This window comes from Aquarana catesbeiana, linkage group LG12, assembly GCF_042186555.1.
Source record: "Aquarana catesbeiana isolate 2022-GZ linkage group LG12, ASM4218655v1, whole genome shotgun sequence".
In the NCBI taxonomy this organism is placed as follows: domain Eukaryota; kingdom Metazoa; phylum Chordata; class Amphibia; order Anura; family Ranidae; genus Aquarana; species Aquarana catesbeiana.
Window position 1 is genome coordinate 202,347,550 of NC_133335.1, and position 20,680 is coordinate 202,368,229.

Sequence of the window (20,680 nt, forward strand, 5' to 3'; positions counted from 1 at the left end):
AGGACAATGAAAGTGTAGCAACACACTGATAGGGTCTCTATTTTCTCCCATTGATTAAGCATGTTCACAGATAAAAGCAATATAGCCCTAATTAGCTGAGAGACATCCCACAATAAATATAGGTGCTGTTGCACAGGGCATTACAGTAGTCTGATCTAAGGACAGATTCTGGTACATATACTAGATACGTATAATTTAAAATACATTTAAAGAAGAAGTCCAGGCTGAGCTTGTTAGGCTGGGCTTCTCCTATGGGTCACAGGAGTGCAATTAGTTTTGCACTCCTGTAACCTGATTTCAGCAAAGCGCTCTGAAGTCCGCTCTCTGCTGACATGTCTGGATCCGCCAGGTGCCTGGACTGATGGATGTCTCAGCGGCTCCCGCCCCCTCTACAGCTCAGCGCTCCATTGAGCGAGGAGGAGCAGAGCAGGAGCTCTGCTGATTGACAGGCAGCAGCTCTCTGCTCGGGGAGCCAGGAGAACCGAGCCATCGGCGGTGTTCGATGGCTCGGTTCTCAGTGCAGAGACGGCAGGGGACAGATGCAGCATTGGTCCGATGCTGCCTCCACCTAGGTAAGTATTAATCTGAAAAAAATTTAAACCCATACTTCTCAATTATTTTTTTATGAATACATTCTTAGACTAAATTATGTTTTTCAGATATTTGCCTGAGGTGGTCCCACTGTATCTGTTGAATTTTTTATGAAGGTATCAGCACGAAGTTGGAATACCCCAAGGTGAACTGGAATGCCAAAAAACTGCAAAGTTGGCAGCACAGAGCCAGGAGCTATGGCAGAAATATGCTGCCCCTAGAGTACCCAAGATGTATAAAAAGACAGCAAGAAGATTGAGGCCAGCAGACCACCTATAAATAATATATCACTGTTATTGGAGCAGAACAGAAACAACCAATGGACCACAATGAAAACATAGCACAGAGAAATGTATTTACTATATGGCACGTGTGTGTCAGAGAGCAGCATAAAACACAGTCTTTATGGTCCGTTCATACCAGGTGCATTGGGCTGTGCTGGGCAGTCTTTACCAGAGCAGCGCTAATGCATAGACAAGACGTTGTGCCTTGTTTATATAATTAAGTCAGCTCACACCACTGCACTGAAGTGGTCTGCACTGAAAAAAGTACACCATGCAGTATTTTTTTTTTTTTTTTTTTTAGTGTAGTGTGTTGTATTGCAGTACATCCCACCGCAGCTGCAGTGAATGGAACTAAATGAGTCAATAAGCATAAGCTTAGCTAGTGGACTGCTGCATTGCTAAGTTGAAAGCTTCTGCACACCAGGTGGATCACTGGTGTCCACATTAGGAAGGACAGCCCTTGTCTAGGACCACCCCTCAAATGCGTTTTATCCATAGGGCTTAGTCGCAGAGAGCATGACTAGGCCGTATGGGTGAACCGCGTTAGAGGGGTGGTCCTAGACGAGGGCCGTCAATGTCAAGCTTGTGGATATCCTCCTTAATAAAAGTTAACACCAGTGATCCCTACGATGTGTTTTGCTGCTTTCTTCTTTAAAGGGTAACTTTATTGTACACAAAAGAACAAAAACAAGGAAAATAAAGCGAACGGTGCTCAAATATCACTATACGCGATATACAACATGTCCATTCATTATTTATGGATCAGTAGAGAAGTAACAATCACAATCTTAAACTCGATCACATATAGAGAAATCAAAGTGTCAAAACATTGGCATACAGGAATAAATTTAGACAAGAGGAAGTGAAGAAGGATCAACAGTAGACCCTTATCTCTGGATAATAACTTAGGTAGCAGGTGGTATAGTGCGGTCTGAACTCACCCATAGGTCCCAAATTTTACGAAATTTACGAGGGCAACCTCTGGCCTCACATGTTAATTTGTATAGTGGAAGAGCCTGGCTAATGAGGATAATCCAAAACGTTATGGTGTGTGTGTGTGTGTGGGGGGGGGGTGGGGTCGAGGACTTCCATTGCATATTTATGGATTTTTTAGCATAGAACAGAATTAGACGTAGAAAAAGTTGTGTGTTTTAGGAAATTCATCATCTATATTACCAAAGACGCACCTTAAGGGATTAACATATATTAGGTATTCTGGAAATAGAACTAATAAATACTGTGACCTCTGACCAAAATGTTCTGACCAGTGGACAACATAGCCATCAGCTGAGGAGCATCTGGAGCAGACAGCAGAGGGCAGTCTGTTCAGGCGAAAGAGGAAACATGGGGTATAAAAGAACCTATATAAAAATTTAGTCTGTGTAACTTTCCCTAGAGGAGATAACCGCGAGGTCCTGTAGAGGGAGAATTTCCTGCCAGATTTCCTCCGTAAGTTCCGGTATATCTGAACGCCATCTAAGCTCTGTGAGATTACGTCTATCAGTTGAAGAATATAAAAGGGATGAATAATATATAGAAATCAGTTTAGAATGAGAGGGGTCTATCAACAGCAGTTCCAGGGGAAAGGGTTGTACAGAAATATTTGCGGGGACCAAATTGTGCTGCAGCAGTGCGGCTTTCTTCTTAGCACTTGGTCTGTGAGCGTAGATGGCTCACATAACTCCTGACACCTGGGATTAAAGACCAGCAAGGAGGAACTGCTTGGAGTGGAGAATTTTTATGTCCAAGCATCCAAATAGTAAGTGGACTATATTATTCAGTGCACCTCTGCATAAAGCACGCAATTCCTTTATCCAATAGGCCATTTGGGTTTTATTCTGTATGATAAAAGACAGTTATCCTGGTCAAAAACCAAAGTGATGGAGATCATACAAAAGGACCTCCTGAGTTATGTGAGCCTAAGTATGCATAGCCCCCAATACAGCCTCAGTGGGCCTACAGAGTTTTTACATCATTCCTCAGAAATATTCTAAGGGATAGAATGTGCATTTTATTATATCGGAAACCATAACTCAAAAACAAAAGCTTTTCTCTGAGTACTAATATGCTTTTTTTTTATAGCTTTATAGACTCCTTGTCCTTCCGAAACTGCTTAGCCTAGAAGACAGCAATAAAGTGATGACAGCATAACTATCCTTACAGGCCTAATAAAACGGTGAAGAAATGTGTTATGTCAGATATGACAGTTTAGCTATTTTATGGAATTGCCTATGATTTCTTTTATTTCATAGTCTGCGTGACAACAGTGACAGCTTGAAATTCATTGGCTGATATACACAACACTTTCACTCTCCTTCTCCACCCTCCTTCCCCATACACAGCAGTCTTATTACATCTTTCCGATGATGAAAAAATGGTTAAAAAAAAAGTATCTATACTCCAAAATTAATTGTTGCTCTCGATTCTTGCTGCAGGTTATCACATAATCAAACAAAGGCTTAGGAAAAACCATTTGGGTGACCAAAGGCTGGAAAATGGTCAACTGATTTTTTTGCCTCGTTAGCGAGCCTGATAAACACAGTGAACCAGCAACAAGATTATACTGCCGTCCCTTCCTAGTGTCTGCGCACAAAATTTGTTTATTTCCAGAATGGCCTTTGTGTTCCATATATTCATGCAAATTTTTAATGCAAGCAGCAACTAGACTTTTGCAGTCGCCATGCAGCATGCCCCTTTCTGCTTCCCTCACTCTATATTGGTTAGTGCACCTATGTCAAACACAAGGCCCGCGGGCTGAATCCGGTCCCCTAGGCCATTTAATATAAATATACAACTGGCTCTTTGGGGGCAACCATAATGCTGATGCAGTCCACAATGAAATTCAGTTTGACACCCCCTGGTTACAGAGACAACCAATCATATTTTGCAACCAACAGCCATGCAAGTTTAACCCTGAAATCAATCTGGGTGTACCCATGGAGCCACTCAGGATCCAGGTCCAGGCTGTACATTGCTAGGGCTTTTACTGCCTACTGAATTTCTAACCTTTGACAGCTGAACAACAGAGGTGGGGCTTAGCATTGGGAAGGCTATGACTTAATATTTTTGTTACAGGTGATATGTCTGGCAGGTGATGCAGGTTATCTGAGACAGCATCTAAGTGACAACTTGGTCTTCTCCACAGCACCCTATAAGTAATGATGGACCTGGTGACATTAGAGGCCGACAGACTACTTTGTTGCAAATTTGACACTAGGTTAGAACCCTGAGAATTGCCCCACCAAAGGGTCAAAGGGATAGGATGGCTACACTAAAGAGACAGGAAGACATATGGTAGGTGGTATCCAGGCAGTGGCAGGACTGCTTGGACCTTGAAGAAGGGGACATACCCCGAAAGCTTGTCCTGAAAAATTGTATGTTAGTGCAAATAAAAAAAGTATCATGGACAGTACTCAATTTTCTCTGTCACAATTGCACTAATACGGCTACAATCAAATCAAGTTGTTACTTTAGAAACTTTTTAGGTCACATGAGGTTCACTTTGACCCCAGGGCAAGCAAAGGACTATTGTAACCCCGTGACATAAGACCTCAGTGCAAGTCAAAAATGCTTAAAGCGGAACTAAACCCATGGATTTAATGATTTCAAAGAACAGTAAAATTCCCGGCATGTCAGGAATGCTTACTGTCACATTTGTTTGTGCTCTCAACCAAACTGTCAAACCATGAAATGGCTGGTGTCATAACTAATCACATCTGCAGGGGCCAAGATGGCAGCTTCCTTGAGCAAAAAGGATAGGAGGGTTTAGTTCCGCTTTAGGAATATTTATCTGCTCAAGTTTCTAAAAGTTCATGGAATTATTTTGGTTTGGAATTGAATCCTCTGTTGCGCTTATCACTGAGGATGGGACTTGTCTGATCTTTTGTAGCGTTTGGCAAACATTTGGATGAATATAGCCATTAGAGTATTTGAAAGCCTTTCCCTTTTATAATGTATCCTAAATCAGTTATGCTACAATTCAGTGGGCAGGAAAGTTATTACCGTAGTGCAGGGAGCCACCCCTGGAGTGGTGGAAGGGTGTGTATTAGGTTTACGGAGTGCAGATTTAGGTGTATCCCATGACTGGTACCAGGTGTGCTCTTCATGTTTTAACCTGTGTAATGAGGGCGTCAAGGGGGCATTTCAGGGTGTGTGAAAAGTTCATTCCTGTGAATTCTTTATTATTATATAAAGAGCAATATACCTTCAGGCTTGTCAATTCTTGGTTATTATATAAAGTTCAAAATAACTGCATTAGGCAAAAAGCATCAAATTAAATTGTACTCCGAGGAGCTCGTACTACAGAAACTGTCAGTATGAGGCTGCATTAAGTATAATGAAATGTTATGGGGCTTATTTGATACCTTTTATAAAGAGCAACAGTATGTAGTAACCATGGCAACCAGCGTATATTGGGATTTTGCAGGTTTTAGTAGGCAGATTAGGAAAGCTGATTTCCGACCTGTGGCAATAGGTTACTGCACTTCACTGCAATCGTTTCACTGTAGATAAAAAAAAAATTCTAACTGCAGGGGTGGAAAAAAATTAAAGGATCTATCCAGCCAATGATGCTGACATAGGACCAGATTTCCCTGTTCTTGGGTCCCCCGCTTAAAACTCCTGGCTCTTCCCTCCTGCCGAGTGCCCCCATAGCAAGCAGCTGGCTACTGTATGGGGGCACCTGATCAGGCTAACTCCCGAGCCGCTGCTCTGTATGTCCATTCACACATGGAGCAGAGTTTGACCCTACCTCTGCTCTTTCCTCATTGGCTCACTGGCTGTGATTGACAGTAGCGGGAGCCAATGAGGAGGGAGAGACCCGGGAGGGCCACTGCTCTCATGCACAACGCTGGATAGAGATGGGGCTCAGGTAAGTATTGGTGGGGCTGCTGCACACACAAGGATTTTTACCTTCATGCATAAAATGCATGAAGGTAAAATAAATTGAACCTTTATAACCTTTTTCAACAATACCGTCTACCTACTACACCGTTTGGGCTCTCCTGCCTCTCCTTTTATGTTTCCTTTATTCGGTGGATACTTTGGAACCTTTTTTTTTTACCAGCACATCTTTGAGGAATACCACCCCAAGAAAATTTTGGGTTGTCGTCAGAGCAGGAATAGAGGGGAAATCTTACATTGGGGACAGTAGTTCTGGTGACCTTGGCGACTATCAGGGTTTCCCCCGCGTTGGAGGGATTTCCTCTCATTTCCTGCTTTGGCTATAGGACAGGAACTGAGGGGAAATCTCCCCAATGGGACACAGATGGTAAAAATAAAATTGACAGGGGTTATAATCCTCCCTTAAGCCTAGAACACTTAGGCGGAATGTCGGGCGACATCGGTCGGTTCAATAAAAACCAGCCGACATTTGACCCATGTGTATGGCAGCCAGTCCGGCAGCTGGCTTCTGTCGGACGTGCATGCTGGAAAATCAGCGGCCGACCAACTACCGATCAACCTGCTGGGTTACGGAAAAAACTTTGGTGTGTACTAGGCATTACTCTATCCAAAATGAAAAAAAAACAAACAAACATATGCCTTTAGTTCTACTTTAAAATGGTTCTAAAGGCAGCTTCCCGCCCAGGGTCCACTTAAACTCCCCAGAGCCAAATCTCAATCCAGCAATTTGCACAAGCGCAGTGGCTCTCCTGGCTCCCTTGTCATTGTCTGAGACAATAGCGGAAGCCATTGGCTGTCAATCTCAGCCAGTGAGAAGGAAGTGGGGGGAAAGGCCAAACCGCGATCTGTGTGTTTATGCTGGCTCGGGAGCAAGCACGCATGAGTGACCCCATAGCAAGTGGTTTGCTATAGAGGCACTTGGCAGGGGGGAGAATTTCAGGAGCGCCGACAGGGGACCCAAGAAGAGGAGGATCGGGGCTGCTCTTTGCAAAATCATTGCACAGAGCAGGAAAGTATAACATGTTTGTTATTTAAAAAAAAAAAGGGGGGGGGATGCTCCTGCATCGAATTGTGTTGTCTTGGCTTCCTTTATAATGTAAAGCTCTGTGCAAACTGTTGGCACAATATAAATCCTGTATAATAATAATAAAGGGTTGTTCGTGTACTACCAATGTGTCTACTATACACACCAGATTTTAGACATTCACCCTCCATGTTCTCCAGGCCAGTGACCTCTTGTTGGAGATAGAAGCTCTGTGTACTTTTCTGTTTTTTCTTTAGTGTTTGCTGTGTCATTCATACAGTGATTATAGTCAGTTTATGGCTTCCTGAAACTGATATATTATGTACTTTATAATTGGTTACATGTTCCTGCTTCTGCTTTCACTACAACATACAGTAGAAAAAACACAGAAAAGCATCCCATGTAAAATCTCTATACTGTTTATAGCAATCTACCCGACTCTATGCAATTTAAAAGCAGAGCCACGGAACTCGTATGCCGCGTACACACAATGGGGATTTTGGTCGGAAAAAGATATGATGGCTTTTCCGACGGGATTCCGCTCAAGCTTGGCTTGCATACACACGTTCACACAAAAGTTCGCTGAACTTTCGACCATCAAGAACGCGGTGACGTACAATACTACGACGAGCTGAGATGGAGCATACACACGGTCGCATTTTCCGACCAAAAGCTCTCATCGGTCTTTTGCTGCCCGAATTTCCGATCGTGTGTACGCGGCAGCAGACCTTTTGTGCAGATTGCTGCCTGAAAACGCTCAGCTTTTTCAGGCATACAGGCATTTTATTTTACTGATCTAAATACAGCCTATTGTTTTCAATAGGCCTATACACACAGATGCATAAACATGTGCAGAGTATTTAATCAGTAAAAAAAAAAAAAATACAGAAATCTGAGTTGCTGGTCAGTATTTTTACGTGCCATGCTTTCTGCTTGTGAGTGCATAAATGCCGACACGTGCAAATGAAATATACAGTCTATCCTTGCGTTTTTCTGCCAGGAATTTCTCATGCTAATACATCAGGTGCAAGAGGCCTTATATATATTTAACTAAGGCCCCTTTCACATAAGCATCATCCATTCAGTCAAGTTTTTTTCAAAGACAAAACTGAATCAGTTTACATCAGTTTGCACATCCGTCTTCAGTTCACATCAGTTCAAATAAGTTCTGTTCCGTTTACTTCCGTTTCTGCATCCATTTTTCTTAGCTGTTGCAGAGACCAATCAGAGGTGACAAAAGTATAAACAAAAAATATTTCTTGTCTAAAACAGACAAACAGAACGAATGTAAACAAATGGCATGTTTACATTTGTTCAGATCCATCTTCAGCTTCATGCACACTAGCGTTTTATAAGCTAAAAAAAAAACCCTGGAAGAAATGCTGGATAAAAAAAAGCTGGTAATAGCTATCTGTAGTAGCATTATAATAGCGTTTTAGGAGCGTTTAGGAGTGTTTTAGCAGTTCCCTTAAAAAAAAGGGGAAAAAAAAGCATAAAAACCTCTATTAGTAGCGTTTAGAAGCATTTAGGAGAGTTCCTGCTGGAAAAACGCTCCAAGAAACTCTACAAAAACAATTTCTTTTCTGCTTCTAGACGCTAAATCTCAAAAAAAATGCTAATAGCCTTAAGTAGTGTGAATGGATACATAGGATATTAGCTTCTAGGAGCAGAAAAAAATGCTAATAACAGCTTCTAGGAGCTTAAAAAACACTAGTGTGCATGGAGCCCAAATAGAAAAGACCCTTTCACAATATGGGTCCAATCAGGGACACCTGTCAATTTTTCAGGCAGACCTGGACCCTATGGACCAGCGGATGTAAATGGACTTGTGTCTGTTTATACTCGCCTACCTCCAATGCGATCGGAGGGAATTCAGGTGCAAATGGACAGTGGAGTCTGTTTACACCAACCACTCTATAAAGCAGAGCGGGCTCGGTTTGTGTCTGCTCTATATAAACTGAGTGGATATGGACCTGTCATCCACCCTCTCTGCTCAGACTATTAGTGGACCAGCAGACAGATCCCCTGCTGATCTAATTGGAATCCGCCCCATCTGAAAGGGCACAGCCTTGTTTCATTTAAAAAAACAGAGCTGAACGGACATGGATGTAGGTTGATCCACCCACCCATAGACATATATTGTGGTTTTGTCTGGATCCTTCTGAAAAACTGACAGACAGATCTAGACTGAACGTCCATGTGAAAGAGGCCTGTGAAGGACCACCTGGTACCCCGCCTGGGTGCTGCCGCCAAGATACAGCTTCCTCCACTCTGGAACCAGGAGCCAGATATTATAGCTGGGCATTGCTCCCAAGAACTAGATGACACTAGCTTAGGTGCAAACTGGAACTGACTTTACTGTAAATTCACACATAACATACCACACAAGATTAGGTAAGAGCTTGATCCCATTATCCTAAACAATGCAAACTGTAAACAATAATATCATTAGCACATCTAAGGAACAGCCAACATAAACAAACGGTAATCTATTTAAATAGTAAGCTAAATTACCAACAGCGACAAGCCTAGGTGACTCAGGTCAGTGCCCACCCAGACAGTTCAGTACCAGTTTTCAAGAAAGATGGCCCAGGGCTATCCAAATCTCATTAACCAGCTTTCACTTGTGTAATCTGCACACTTGACAAGTCTTCATAAGACAAAACTCATACAATGTTCCAGCAGTCTGAAAAAGTGGAATTAATTTATCTTCATAGATCTCGAGGGATATTGTTGATAAATATTTCTCTGGAGTGGAGAAGCTTCTCCAAACCAGTCTGCAGAAGGGCCACCTTATCCCCTCTGACCATTAACCTGTACAAGAATAATATTACACCTTTTCATCCACTCCAGAAGGGAAGCTTTATTGTCTTTATTCAGAGAATTAATCCAAGCCTCGCTCTCAGCATTCCTCACGTGGTTGTCCATCATTACAGAAAGATCTGCTCTCTCCATGGGATCAGAAGCTGAACTGACTTCTTTTTCCATGCTCTGACCGGGAGAAGCAGACAAAACCCCCAGTCTCCCCCATGGGCCATAATCAATGGGTAGAATGCTAGCCCCTAGTTTCCTCCAAAAGCCTCTGTCCCAGCCTAATACAATAATGTCAGCACTGGGTTTAGGGAACTCAGGTCAGAAGTGCTAAGTGTTGTGGTGGTGTGTGGGCAGTCTGCAGTGAAAAAAAATTAATGCGTGTAGGACTTTTTGCTCAGCGCAGGGCACTGCCGTGCAAGACAATACACTGGCTCGCACCGCTTGGCACTGGTTCCCACTGTTGCAGATCCCACAGCTCTCAGGCCCCATTCACACCTGAGCGTAGTGTTTTCAGGCAGAAAGTCGTGCGATTTTACCGTGATTTTGCCGCGATTTTGTACAGGTCAAAAGGTCACCAATGCAAAAAGCAGAAAAATGCCTGTAATCTGCCTAAAAAAAAAGTTCCAGAACTTGTTTGAGCTTCAGGCGTTTTGGAGCTTCTAGCTTCAGGCGTTTTGGAGTGGAGGTGTGAACCATCTCCATAGAGAATAATTGATTTTTTTCCCCTCCAGCGTTTTGTAGCTTGAGGATTCAAGCTACAAAACACTCAGGTGTGAATGGGGCCTCAGAATATCTAAACAGTGACTGCATCTGATTGGCTACGGTTATTGTTCAGGGGAGAATCTCCCACCCAGATCCTTCAATTTCAGACTGAATTTTGTGGGGCCGGATGGTGTTGACGGTGCCAGCCATGTATCGAATTTTAGTCAATTCAGCAGGAATTGGCCAAAATTTGGGCTGTGTATGGCCAGCAAAGTCTAGCCAGTTAGATTGGGTTAGGAGCTGGGGAGAAGAAGATGCTTGGCTTATGGATCAGGAAGTGTACAGCAGACCTTGAATAAGTGTTTTTGTTACATCTCCAATACAAAATTAATTTGACTTCCATCAGAAGACTAAGGGAGGTGGTCAGAGCATTACTAGAGATCAGGAAGGCTTGCATTTTTCCTGACATTCTATTAATATCTGCTTATAAAGCAGGGATGAATAGAGATAAGCTGGTGTTCTAAATGACTACCACATATGCTGTAATGGAGAGATCACTCAGTATTTACGGAATGGTGAACATGCCAACTCCCCCTCCCCCCCATGTATCAGGTGACTGGCGGCACTCTTCTGGACAGAACCAAACTGTTCATTGAATGAGCTGCACAATGATCGTAATTACTATAATTTGTCTTACGGTTACCATTGATACTGAAATGCACATATCATTGTAGCTTGTCCTGGCTATGTCAGCTTGCAAACCAGCCAAGTCCATCTCTACCACTAGAAAATAAGAGAAGGCTGGCATCTAATAAAGAGTCAATGGAGCCGTGTGCTGTTTGGCATGAAAATAGAAGGGTTTGATAACAAAGAAATACCATAGGAGGGGATGAGGAATTAGGTGCTTTGAATGAGATGAGAATTTTTAATGGTATGGTGGAGAAGCTATCGGGTCTAGTTAAAGGCACTAAGCCATAGAAACCAGAGCATTAATGGCTGTGTAAAAACATTGGAGATACAGTATCTCACAAAAGTGAGTACACCCCTCCCATTTTTGTAAATATTTTATTATATGTTTTCATGTGACAACACTGAAGAAATGACATTTTGCTACAATGTAAAGTAGTGAGTGTACAGCTTGTATAACAGTGTAAATTTGCTGTCCCCTCAAAATAACTCAACACACAACCATTAATGTCTAAACCGCTGAAAACAAAAGTGAGTACACCCCTAAGTGAAAATGTCCAAACTGGGCCCAAAGTGTCAATATTTTGTGTGGCCACCATTATTTTCCAGAACTACCTTAACCCTCTTGGAGTTTAGCGGTTTAAACATTAATGGTTGTGTGTTGAACAGGATTTATATAGTGCAAACAGTTTGTGCAGCGCTTTACAATGTGGGGGGGGAGGGGGGGGAACTGCACAATTACAATACAGTTCAATACAGAAGGGACGGAAGAGCTCTGCTCATGGAGCTTACAATCTAAAGGGAGGGTGAGGTGGTACAAAAGATAATAGTTGCGGGGGATGATCTGATGGAGATGGCTCGCGTATAGTTCTTAGCTGGAGGTGGGATAGGCTTCCCTGAATAAATGAGTTTTCAGGGATCGCCTAAAGGCGGACAGGGTAGGGGCTGACTGGACATACTGGAGCAGGGAGTTCCAGAGGATGGGAGAGGCTCTGGAGAAGTCCTGGAGGCAAGCATGGGAGGAGGTAACAAGAGAGCTAGAGGGCAGGAGGTCCTTGGAGGAGCGGAGAGAACGGTTTGGGGCGATATTTGTAGATGAGGTTGGTGATGTAGCTGGGGGCAAGGTTGTGGATGGACTATGGGCACAAGTCAGATAGAAGTCACCTTGAAGTATTACAGGAACCTTTTCTAAAGTCGGAGCAACTTCAGTAGTGTTAATTAAGGCAGCTCTCATTGACTAGCATGAGATTTCACATGTCATACAACTTGGGGTCTCACAAATCGAATCCCAAGTCGCAGCAGTGTGATCTGAGCCTTATCCCAAAGGAATCAGCTATAACTAATTATAAAGCATAAACTGGAGTTTGGCTTCAATATATGTTTAGTGCATCTAAAACTGCTAGTACATTTAACATTACCACCCCCCAACTGACAATGCTGCTTTGCTTCTTACGCTCATTCCTCCAGAGCGTAGTCTCACTAATACAGGAGGTGTGTCACTGGCCTATACACCAGGTGAAAACAGAGGGGGAAAAAAGCCAAAGAAATAAAAACTGATGCAGCCACCACATTTAATGATTGGCAAGCTGCAAAAGAATACATATGGTTTATTACCACTGTAAGGGCTCAGTTCACCAAAAGAAATATTTTAGGCCTGATTCACACCTATGCATTTTTAGTTCTTTTCGCATTTTGCACTACAGTCCATTTAACATGGTTTCCTATGTGCAAATCTGCAAAATGCAAAAAGCACTAAAAATGCATAGGTGTGAATCAGGCCTTAAGACGCTTACACACGATCGGATTTTCTGACGGGAAATGTGTGATGACAGGCTGTTGGTGGAAAATCTGACCGTTTGTATGCTCCATCAGACAATTGTCGGATTTTCAGCGCACAAGTGTTGGATGGCAGGCTTTAAAAAATTTTCCGCAGACAAATGTCTGTTGTCGGATTTTCCGAGCGTGTGTACACAAGTCTGTCGGACAAAAGTCCAAAGTACAAACACGCATGCTTGGAAGCAAGGACGAGCCAGAAGCGGTCGGTCATGTAAACTAGCGTTCGTAATGGAGAATTAACATTCGTGAAGTGGCAAATTATGAAATCTCCAAATGCAGCGCACAATTCTCTTCTTTAATGGGATAATAATGAATCTGCTTTGCTGGTGATACTGATGGAGTTATTGCAAACAAATGTTCTATTTTATTTTCTAGTGATATCAAGAATAATATTATTATGCTTGTTATTTTTTTTTTCGTGCAAGTTACCACAACACCATTATCCCGTAGTTTTTAAGATCAAAGATACAACTATGTCGGTGTCCCTTGTTAATTTTACATTGTATTTTTTAAATGTAACTGCCTACTCCCAAACTGTCATTTGAAGTAAAACACATAGCCAAGTATTATTCTACACATTTTTTTATTGTGCATTAAAAAAGAAAACAAATAAAATTAGATATGCTATCGGCCAAAAGAACTTAACCAAAAAGTGCATTATATGCATCCAAAAATATAGAAAATATACCAAATCAAATCATTATTCAACCAAAAAATAAGATAAAAGCCTCATGCATGTGTCCTGCTTCTTAATATAGGGGGTCAACAATGCCAAGAGTTTGTGAAAGCAGGGGTCCGTCATCCGGAGATAATTCCTAAAATCATCTGGATTATTCTCCTGGAGCTCCCGCAGCAAAGGCATATGACATAATTGGTCACGATTAAAAAGAGCAACTAATTTTTGGTCCAAGAAATCCTCCTCCTATTCCTGGACTGGACTTGGGTCAAAGCAATAACTCCAAGACCAATAATAAATATCACACTATCTCCTCCGATTCCGCAACATGGCTGGCTGACGAACGGCCGTTCAGAAACGAACTGAAAAGTGCGAAATGAAAAGTCAGAAATGAAAAGCATGAATCAACACTCAAACATCTACTAACACGAAATTAGCAGAAGGAGCACAAAGGGTGGCGCCTGACAATTGAACTATCTCTTTTTCGGCTCGTAGTACGTCTAATACGTCACTACGTTCGTGTTTTTTGGCCAATAATTGTGTACCGTTTGTATGCAAGACAAAATCCAGGCACACGCCTTCGGACAAAAGTCAGAAGTTTTGTCTGCGGAAAATCCGATCGTGTGTACGAGCCTTTAGAGTCTGTTGGATGTTGTAGAGTTAAACCGTCTAACAGTTTCTTCCATGTCTTGGGACTGAATTGGTGAGAGCTTCACACCTGCTGTGGCCATTATTAGGACTCCCGCTCTCCCTGTTGAATTTTTTACTTATTTTATATTATGGAAAATTTAACAGGAGGAGCTGAAAGACACAAAGGTGGGTGGTAACACCTAAAACTCCCAGTTAAGCAAGGATAGAGTTGGGGAAAATGGTAGGGAATTCTCACTGTTGGAGTGAATTGCATTTTTAGAAGTGCTACATCTTTAGCTCACCCGTTCCTGTACAATTACATTTTATTGTAAGTCCATCTCTTTTACACTTCTTGCCCCTTTGGCTAATGTCTACCTTTTTTTTTTTTTCCTTAAAAAAAATGTAGATATGCTTTGATCTGCAATGGTTCTTAAGTCCTGAACATACACAGAAAGCTTTGTGTTACAAAAAGCCATTTGTAGCTTTATATGGCTGAAATTTGATGCAAATGATATTCTTTGCACAACCTGTACATCCAAAAACAAAATGCAGGCTCAGCTTTTCATATCATTGTCTAACAAATATGTTTCCATTATTTGCACGGTTCTGTACTGGAAGTGTTAAGAGGTGATTCAAACACTTTGTTGGCTGGGTAGCTTAATGGGTTGCCTACGTTACATGTAGGTTCAGGGAGCTACTGAGGTTTTGTCCAGGACAGCTGGGTCATTAATGAAGCTGCATTTTATGTTTTCCATTTTTTAATTTTAGCTATCTTTTAAAGCAGTTGTCTCCAAACTATGGTATGTGGGCAGGATGTTGCCCTTTGCTTGCCTGTATCTGGCCCTTGGGACACTATTTCTCTCACTGATATCAGGCTCTATTCTTTCCTCTGGTGCCGACAATGGGGAATAATTCCTCCTATGACAATGGGGAATAATTCATCCTAAGACACCAAAAATGGGGCACAATACCTCCTATGGATACCAATGATGGAGCACTATTCCTCCTACTGAAACCAATGATGGAGCACTATTTCTCCTACTGAAACCAATGATGGGGCACTATTCCGCCTACTGAAACCAATGATGGGACACTATTCCTCCCACTAATATAAAGAATGGGGCACTATTCCTCCCACTTTTACCAATGATGGGGCATTATTCCTTCCACTAATACCAAGGATGGGGCACTATTCCTCCCACTGATACCATTATAGGGTACTATTCCTCCTACTGAAACCAATGATGGGGCACTGTCCACCTACTTAAACCAATGATGAGGCACTATTCCTCCTACTGAAACCAATTATGGAGCACTATTCCTCCTAAAGAAGCCAATGATGGGGCAATATTTCTTTTACTGAAACCAATGATGGAGCACTATTCCTCCTACTGAAACCAATGATGGGGCACCATTCCGCCTACTAAAACCAATGATGGGACACTATTCCTCCCACTAATATAAAGAATGGGGCACCATTCCTCCCACTTTTATCATTGATGGGGCACTATTCCTTCCACTAGTACCAAGGATGGGGCACTATTCCTTCCACTAGTACCAAGGATGAGGCACTATTCCTCCCACTAATACCATTATGGGGTACTATTCCTCCTATGGAAACCAATGATGGGTCACTGTCCACCTACTGAAACCAATGATGAGGCACTATTCCTCCTCCTACTGATCATAGGCGCTATATACTTTTACTCCCAACACCACCAAGCCTCCCACTGGCTACAATCCAATCACGTTAAAATTTGTAGATGACTGTTTTAAAGCAAAGTTGTGCTTTCCCCATTCCACAATGCATTGGAAAGTTACGCGCTGCCCCATACCCAGAAATAATGAGCTTACCACTGTACCTGCTATACTGTAAATCTGTTACTTTGCTGTAGATATGCAACGCACGTGGTCATTTTCCTATAATGGCTAAATCGAGAAAAGTATCTACAACCTTTTACACAATCTGCTTAGGGTCTCTTGGAATGTTTTTGTGCCATCAGTGGCCTCAGTATATAAATATATTAATAAACTGGTCAAGTTATTTTCCAGACAAGGACCTCTGGCTAAAAAACATATTAAATTATGGTTATGGTCTGGGTTTGCTTAGATGAGAAGGCCACAAGCTGGGGAAAGTTGTTGGTGATAGAACATGGGTATCTCTAACAAAGGTTCTAACCCTTTTCTGCTCTGTCTGAAACATTTTGGCTAGAGTTCCACTCTAAGCACACGTGTTCAACAAGCAGAGAGAAGACTTCTGGTCTGTGCCTTTAGGGACACTGACCTAATTCATTACATTTTCTTCAGCGTTTCAGGTTCATGCACAAGTCACATTCCAAATAAAGACATCTGTAAATATGAAGTGTCATCATGGGATGTTCCTGTGTACAACATTGGAGCCAAGAAAATATCTGTGTGTGTATATTCTGTATATATTCAGCCTAATTTAAACAGTATTCAAGTTTTAAAAAACTTATGTCTACTGTATATTTAGCTTGAAGAACTCCTATCACTTGTATATCAGCTTCCAAAACCACCACCAATCACTTCAGCTCTCATACCTGTATACACCTTACAAACTAGAGCTATTTCCACTATGAGCCTGTTTATTTGGCGATAACTTTGTAATTACTTAAAGCTGAAGTTAAATTTACCTCCCTGCTTCCTCTCTCCTTCCAACAAAATGCCAATTAATTTTTCTATAATAAAACCTTGCCATTTTCATAGTAAGGGGGACATCATTGTATGAAAATCACTGTCCCCTGGAACTCCATATGCCAACCAAAAGGGAACCCAACCATGCTCTATGATCTCAATAGGAAATCAGGAAGATCTTCCCACACCGATGATCTTTGTAATCAAGCCCGTATTGATTAAAATTTTAGAGAGGCACAGCCCTAGGTGGGGCTGAAGTGTGCTATATCTGGGTTTGATAAAGTTGGTTATGATTTGACGTCATCGTTGTGCAACTTCTGCTTTTCTTCCCGTTTTTATCACATACCTCTTTTTAAACCTAATGACATTATCACTGTGTTTCTGAGCTTTTCTATGCAATGCAGGTAGATCATGGATGGTGGGAGGAGCCAGCAGGGTGCTGTACACTTATTAGTTCTCTCAAGAGCCCTCATCCCTTAAGCCGGCCAAAGATGGAGCAATTTTCTTCTGTGGTTGCAGGAAAGCAAATCACTGATTCTGCTGGAATCGTATGACAAATAATCATATGACAAATCCAACAGACTGGTTGTACCCAAGTTGATTAATCCATCAACTTGGGTACAATCAGCCTGCCCATACATAGTTACATAGTAGGTGAGGTTGAAAAAAGACACAAGTCCATCAAGTCCAACCTATGTGTGTGATTATATGTCAGTATTACCTTGTATATCCCTGTATGTTGCGGTCGTTCAGGTGATTATCTAATCGTTTCTTGAAACTATCAATGCCCCCCCGCTGAGACCACCGCCTGTGGAAGGGAATTCCACATCCTTGCCGCTCTTACAGTAAAGACCCCCCAAACGTAGTTTAAGGTTAAACCTCTTTTCTTCTAATTTTAATGAGTGGCCACGAGTCTTGTTAAACTCCCTTCTGCAAAAAAGTTTTATCTCTATTGTGGGGTCACCAGTATGGTACAATTTTGGCTGGTCCCTGCTGAACCAGCCGAGATTCAAACTGTCTATGGGCGGCTTTAGGCTGGCCATAGATTTTGCAATTTTCATGGGTTGAAGGAAATGAAATCGTTTGATTACCCCATCAACACAGTCAGTGTTGATGGGGGAAAATTCCCACTGAGCTATTGTATTCTGAAAGTGGAAGGTATCCCTGCCACCAGAATACAAAGATCACTGCAGGTGGCTGTAGCCACCAGTAGTGATCGCACAAAAAAAACACGGGCTGGTTGTACTGAAGTCCATCGTATGAATGACTTCAGTACAAACAGCTTGCACACAGATGGATTGAAATTCTTCCGGTTCTGCTGAATTTCGATCGGTCTATGGCCGGCTTTATACAAGCAGTGGGCTGGCTCTTGAGAAAAGGTACCCAAATATTAAAACACTTTGATGTGCAGGTTCCAGTCTGGAGGAGTGGATGTTCTGTGGGCAGGTGCATTTGCACGGTAAAGCCCACATGTGACGCTGAGCCTCCATTGTTGCAAGAACGAATATCCAATCTGAGAAAACGGCAGGCCAAGAACAGTAAGGCTGGAGAGGAAAGCATTAGATCAGTGATTCTCAACCAGGGTTCCTCCAGATGTTGCTGGGGGTTCCTTTAGCATTGAGCAATTTGCCTCTCAGATAAGTTCCCACTGACACCATTGATCTTTTTAGCTATCTGTAAGGAGGTAATTCTTCCCAATAGAGGTAGATAGGTCCGCGCTTAGGACAGTGTGAGAGCTGCTGCCTATCCCTAATTAGTACCCCAGGGGGTCCAATTATTAAATAAGTAAATGAAATGAGAATAAAAACGGCGCTGCCCTCTAATTTAATGAATGCTATATACCAGTGTGGTAAGTGAATCCTAATGATTATAATGTATGAGAGCTCAGTTAATAGCTATCAATGGTGCGGTCTAAACCAAATATTCAGAGGTAACTGAAAAAGGCAATAACACCAGTATATTTTAGATACTGCTAAGTAAGTCATATCCCCCCAGTGGGGTGAATGTATCAGCCAAAGTAGGATATAAAGTAAAGAGTGAAAAAATATGGTGAACTGTGTGGTTAAATAGGAAAAAAGTGATAAGTTTCCACAGGATTCAAAAGTTTTGGGACAAGATGGCGCCAGGGATAATGTTGATTGTATAGTAAAAAATTATATGTGCATATAGTGTTGGTGTGATGTCCGTGTTTCCCCTTCCATGTGTATGTACAAAATATATTAATTTGGGTCGTGAGTTACCCCAATGTTCAAAAATATTGGGACAACGTGGCGCACGTGAGATGTCTTTCTGTGACACACTACTATAAAACTCCCTGTGTGTTAAATACAATAAAATAAAAAAAAATATATATATATATATATATAAACATACATAAACCATAAATTCCAATTTCTTAAGTGTATAACAGACAATCGTTAGCTTTTAAAAGGTTTGATATATAGTCCATGCAAAGAGTTGTGTATTTATAACCAAGTGGAAAAACAAAGTTCAAGTATAAATGCTGTTTATTTCATCCTTGGGGACACACCACAGTGACTTCTGTGCGTTTCAATCAAGATGGTGACTTGAAGTGCTCACCCCCCAATGCTACCCCATTCACCAGAAATGATCACCCCTGCAGGGGTACCGAGCGACAGAGTGGGTGCCTCAGGGCAGATGATGTTCACTCCTGGTGTGCTTCCATTCCTCTGCTGTGTACGATCCTTACAGCTGTTCCAGGGAAAATGTGTGCTCTAATGTGACCATGCTACTCCAACGGTATACCACCTTATTCTGTTAGACTCTCCAGTAGACCGGAGAAAAAAGAAACACAAGGGGGCTTCCTTCGTGAAGTATGTTTGGTAAATTTATTGCACATAAGCCAAAAAACAGAGTCCAAGTAAAAGAATGTCCACAATTACAAGCCAAAGCTGAAATAAAGTTAAAACAGGCACCGCTGTGTGCAGGGATGGGATCAGCAGCGATCTACGAGCGTGCGTCCCACCATGCGTTCCAGCCTGCACTTCCGGGTATGACGTGTGAGCGTGACTCGCGGAGTCATTGATAGCTATTAACTGAGCTCTCATACATTATAATCATTAGGATTCACTTACCACACTGGTATATAGCATTCATTAAATTAGAGGGCAGCGCCGTTTTTATTCTCATTTCATTTACTTAATTCTTCCCAATGACCATAAGTGTAAGGCCTCCATCCACTGACCAACACACTATTGTATCCTGAGTTGTAGATTGAAAATTTTTAGCAGGGGTTCCCCGAGACCGGAGAACTATTTCAAGGGTTCCTCTGTGTTGAAAAGGTTGAGAAAGGCTGCATTAGATGATGCTGGTCTTCCTCCAGCCAGGAAATGAGGCGGGCTCTATTTGACTTTCTGCAGCTTTTAATGCATACTGTCAGAACCTTACAGTGTGCATTGAAATCAAAGCAAGCATATTCAGTACAGCCTGTACACGATTGAAGGCAAGGCAGTTCCACATTAATCTAGTTACAGCAGGGCCGTCTTTAATATTGATTGGACCCTGGGCAAACATTTTCTTAGGTCGCCCCCCATGCAAATTTTCTCTCCACTCCAACATTCCAAAAAGCAAAAACACATAAACGTATGTATTGAATTGTATTGTAACTGTACTGTCTGCCCTCATGTTGTAAAGCGCTGCACAAACTGTTGGCGCTATATAAATCCTGTATAATAATGATTGATGATGGAGGGGGTTGGAGGAGTCCAGGATGATGGGTGGGGGGGTAGCAGAGTGCAGGATGATGGGGGGGATAGGGGAGTCCAGGATGATTGAGGGGGGGATGGGAGAGTTCAAGATGATCCACAGCTCACCTCTGTACTCCCCTCCATCCACAGCTCACCTCTGTACCCCCCTCCA

The 20,680-nt window shown here is 42.2% G+C and overlaps 1 protein-coding gene across 8 annotated transcripts in view; it reads left to right on the forward strand.

Moving 5' to 3' along the window:
* The window catches only part of EPB41L1 (erythrocyte membrane protein band 4.1 like 1), a 223,362-nt gene that overhangs the window by 47,379 nt on the left and 155,303 nt on the right, over positions 1 to 20,680 (forward strand). The window lies entirely within an intron of this gene.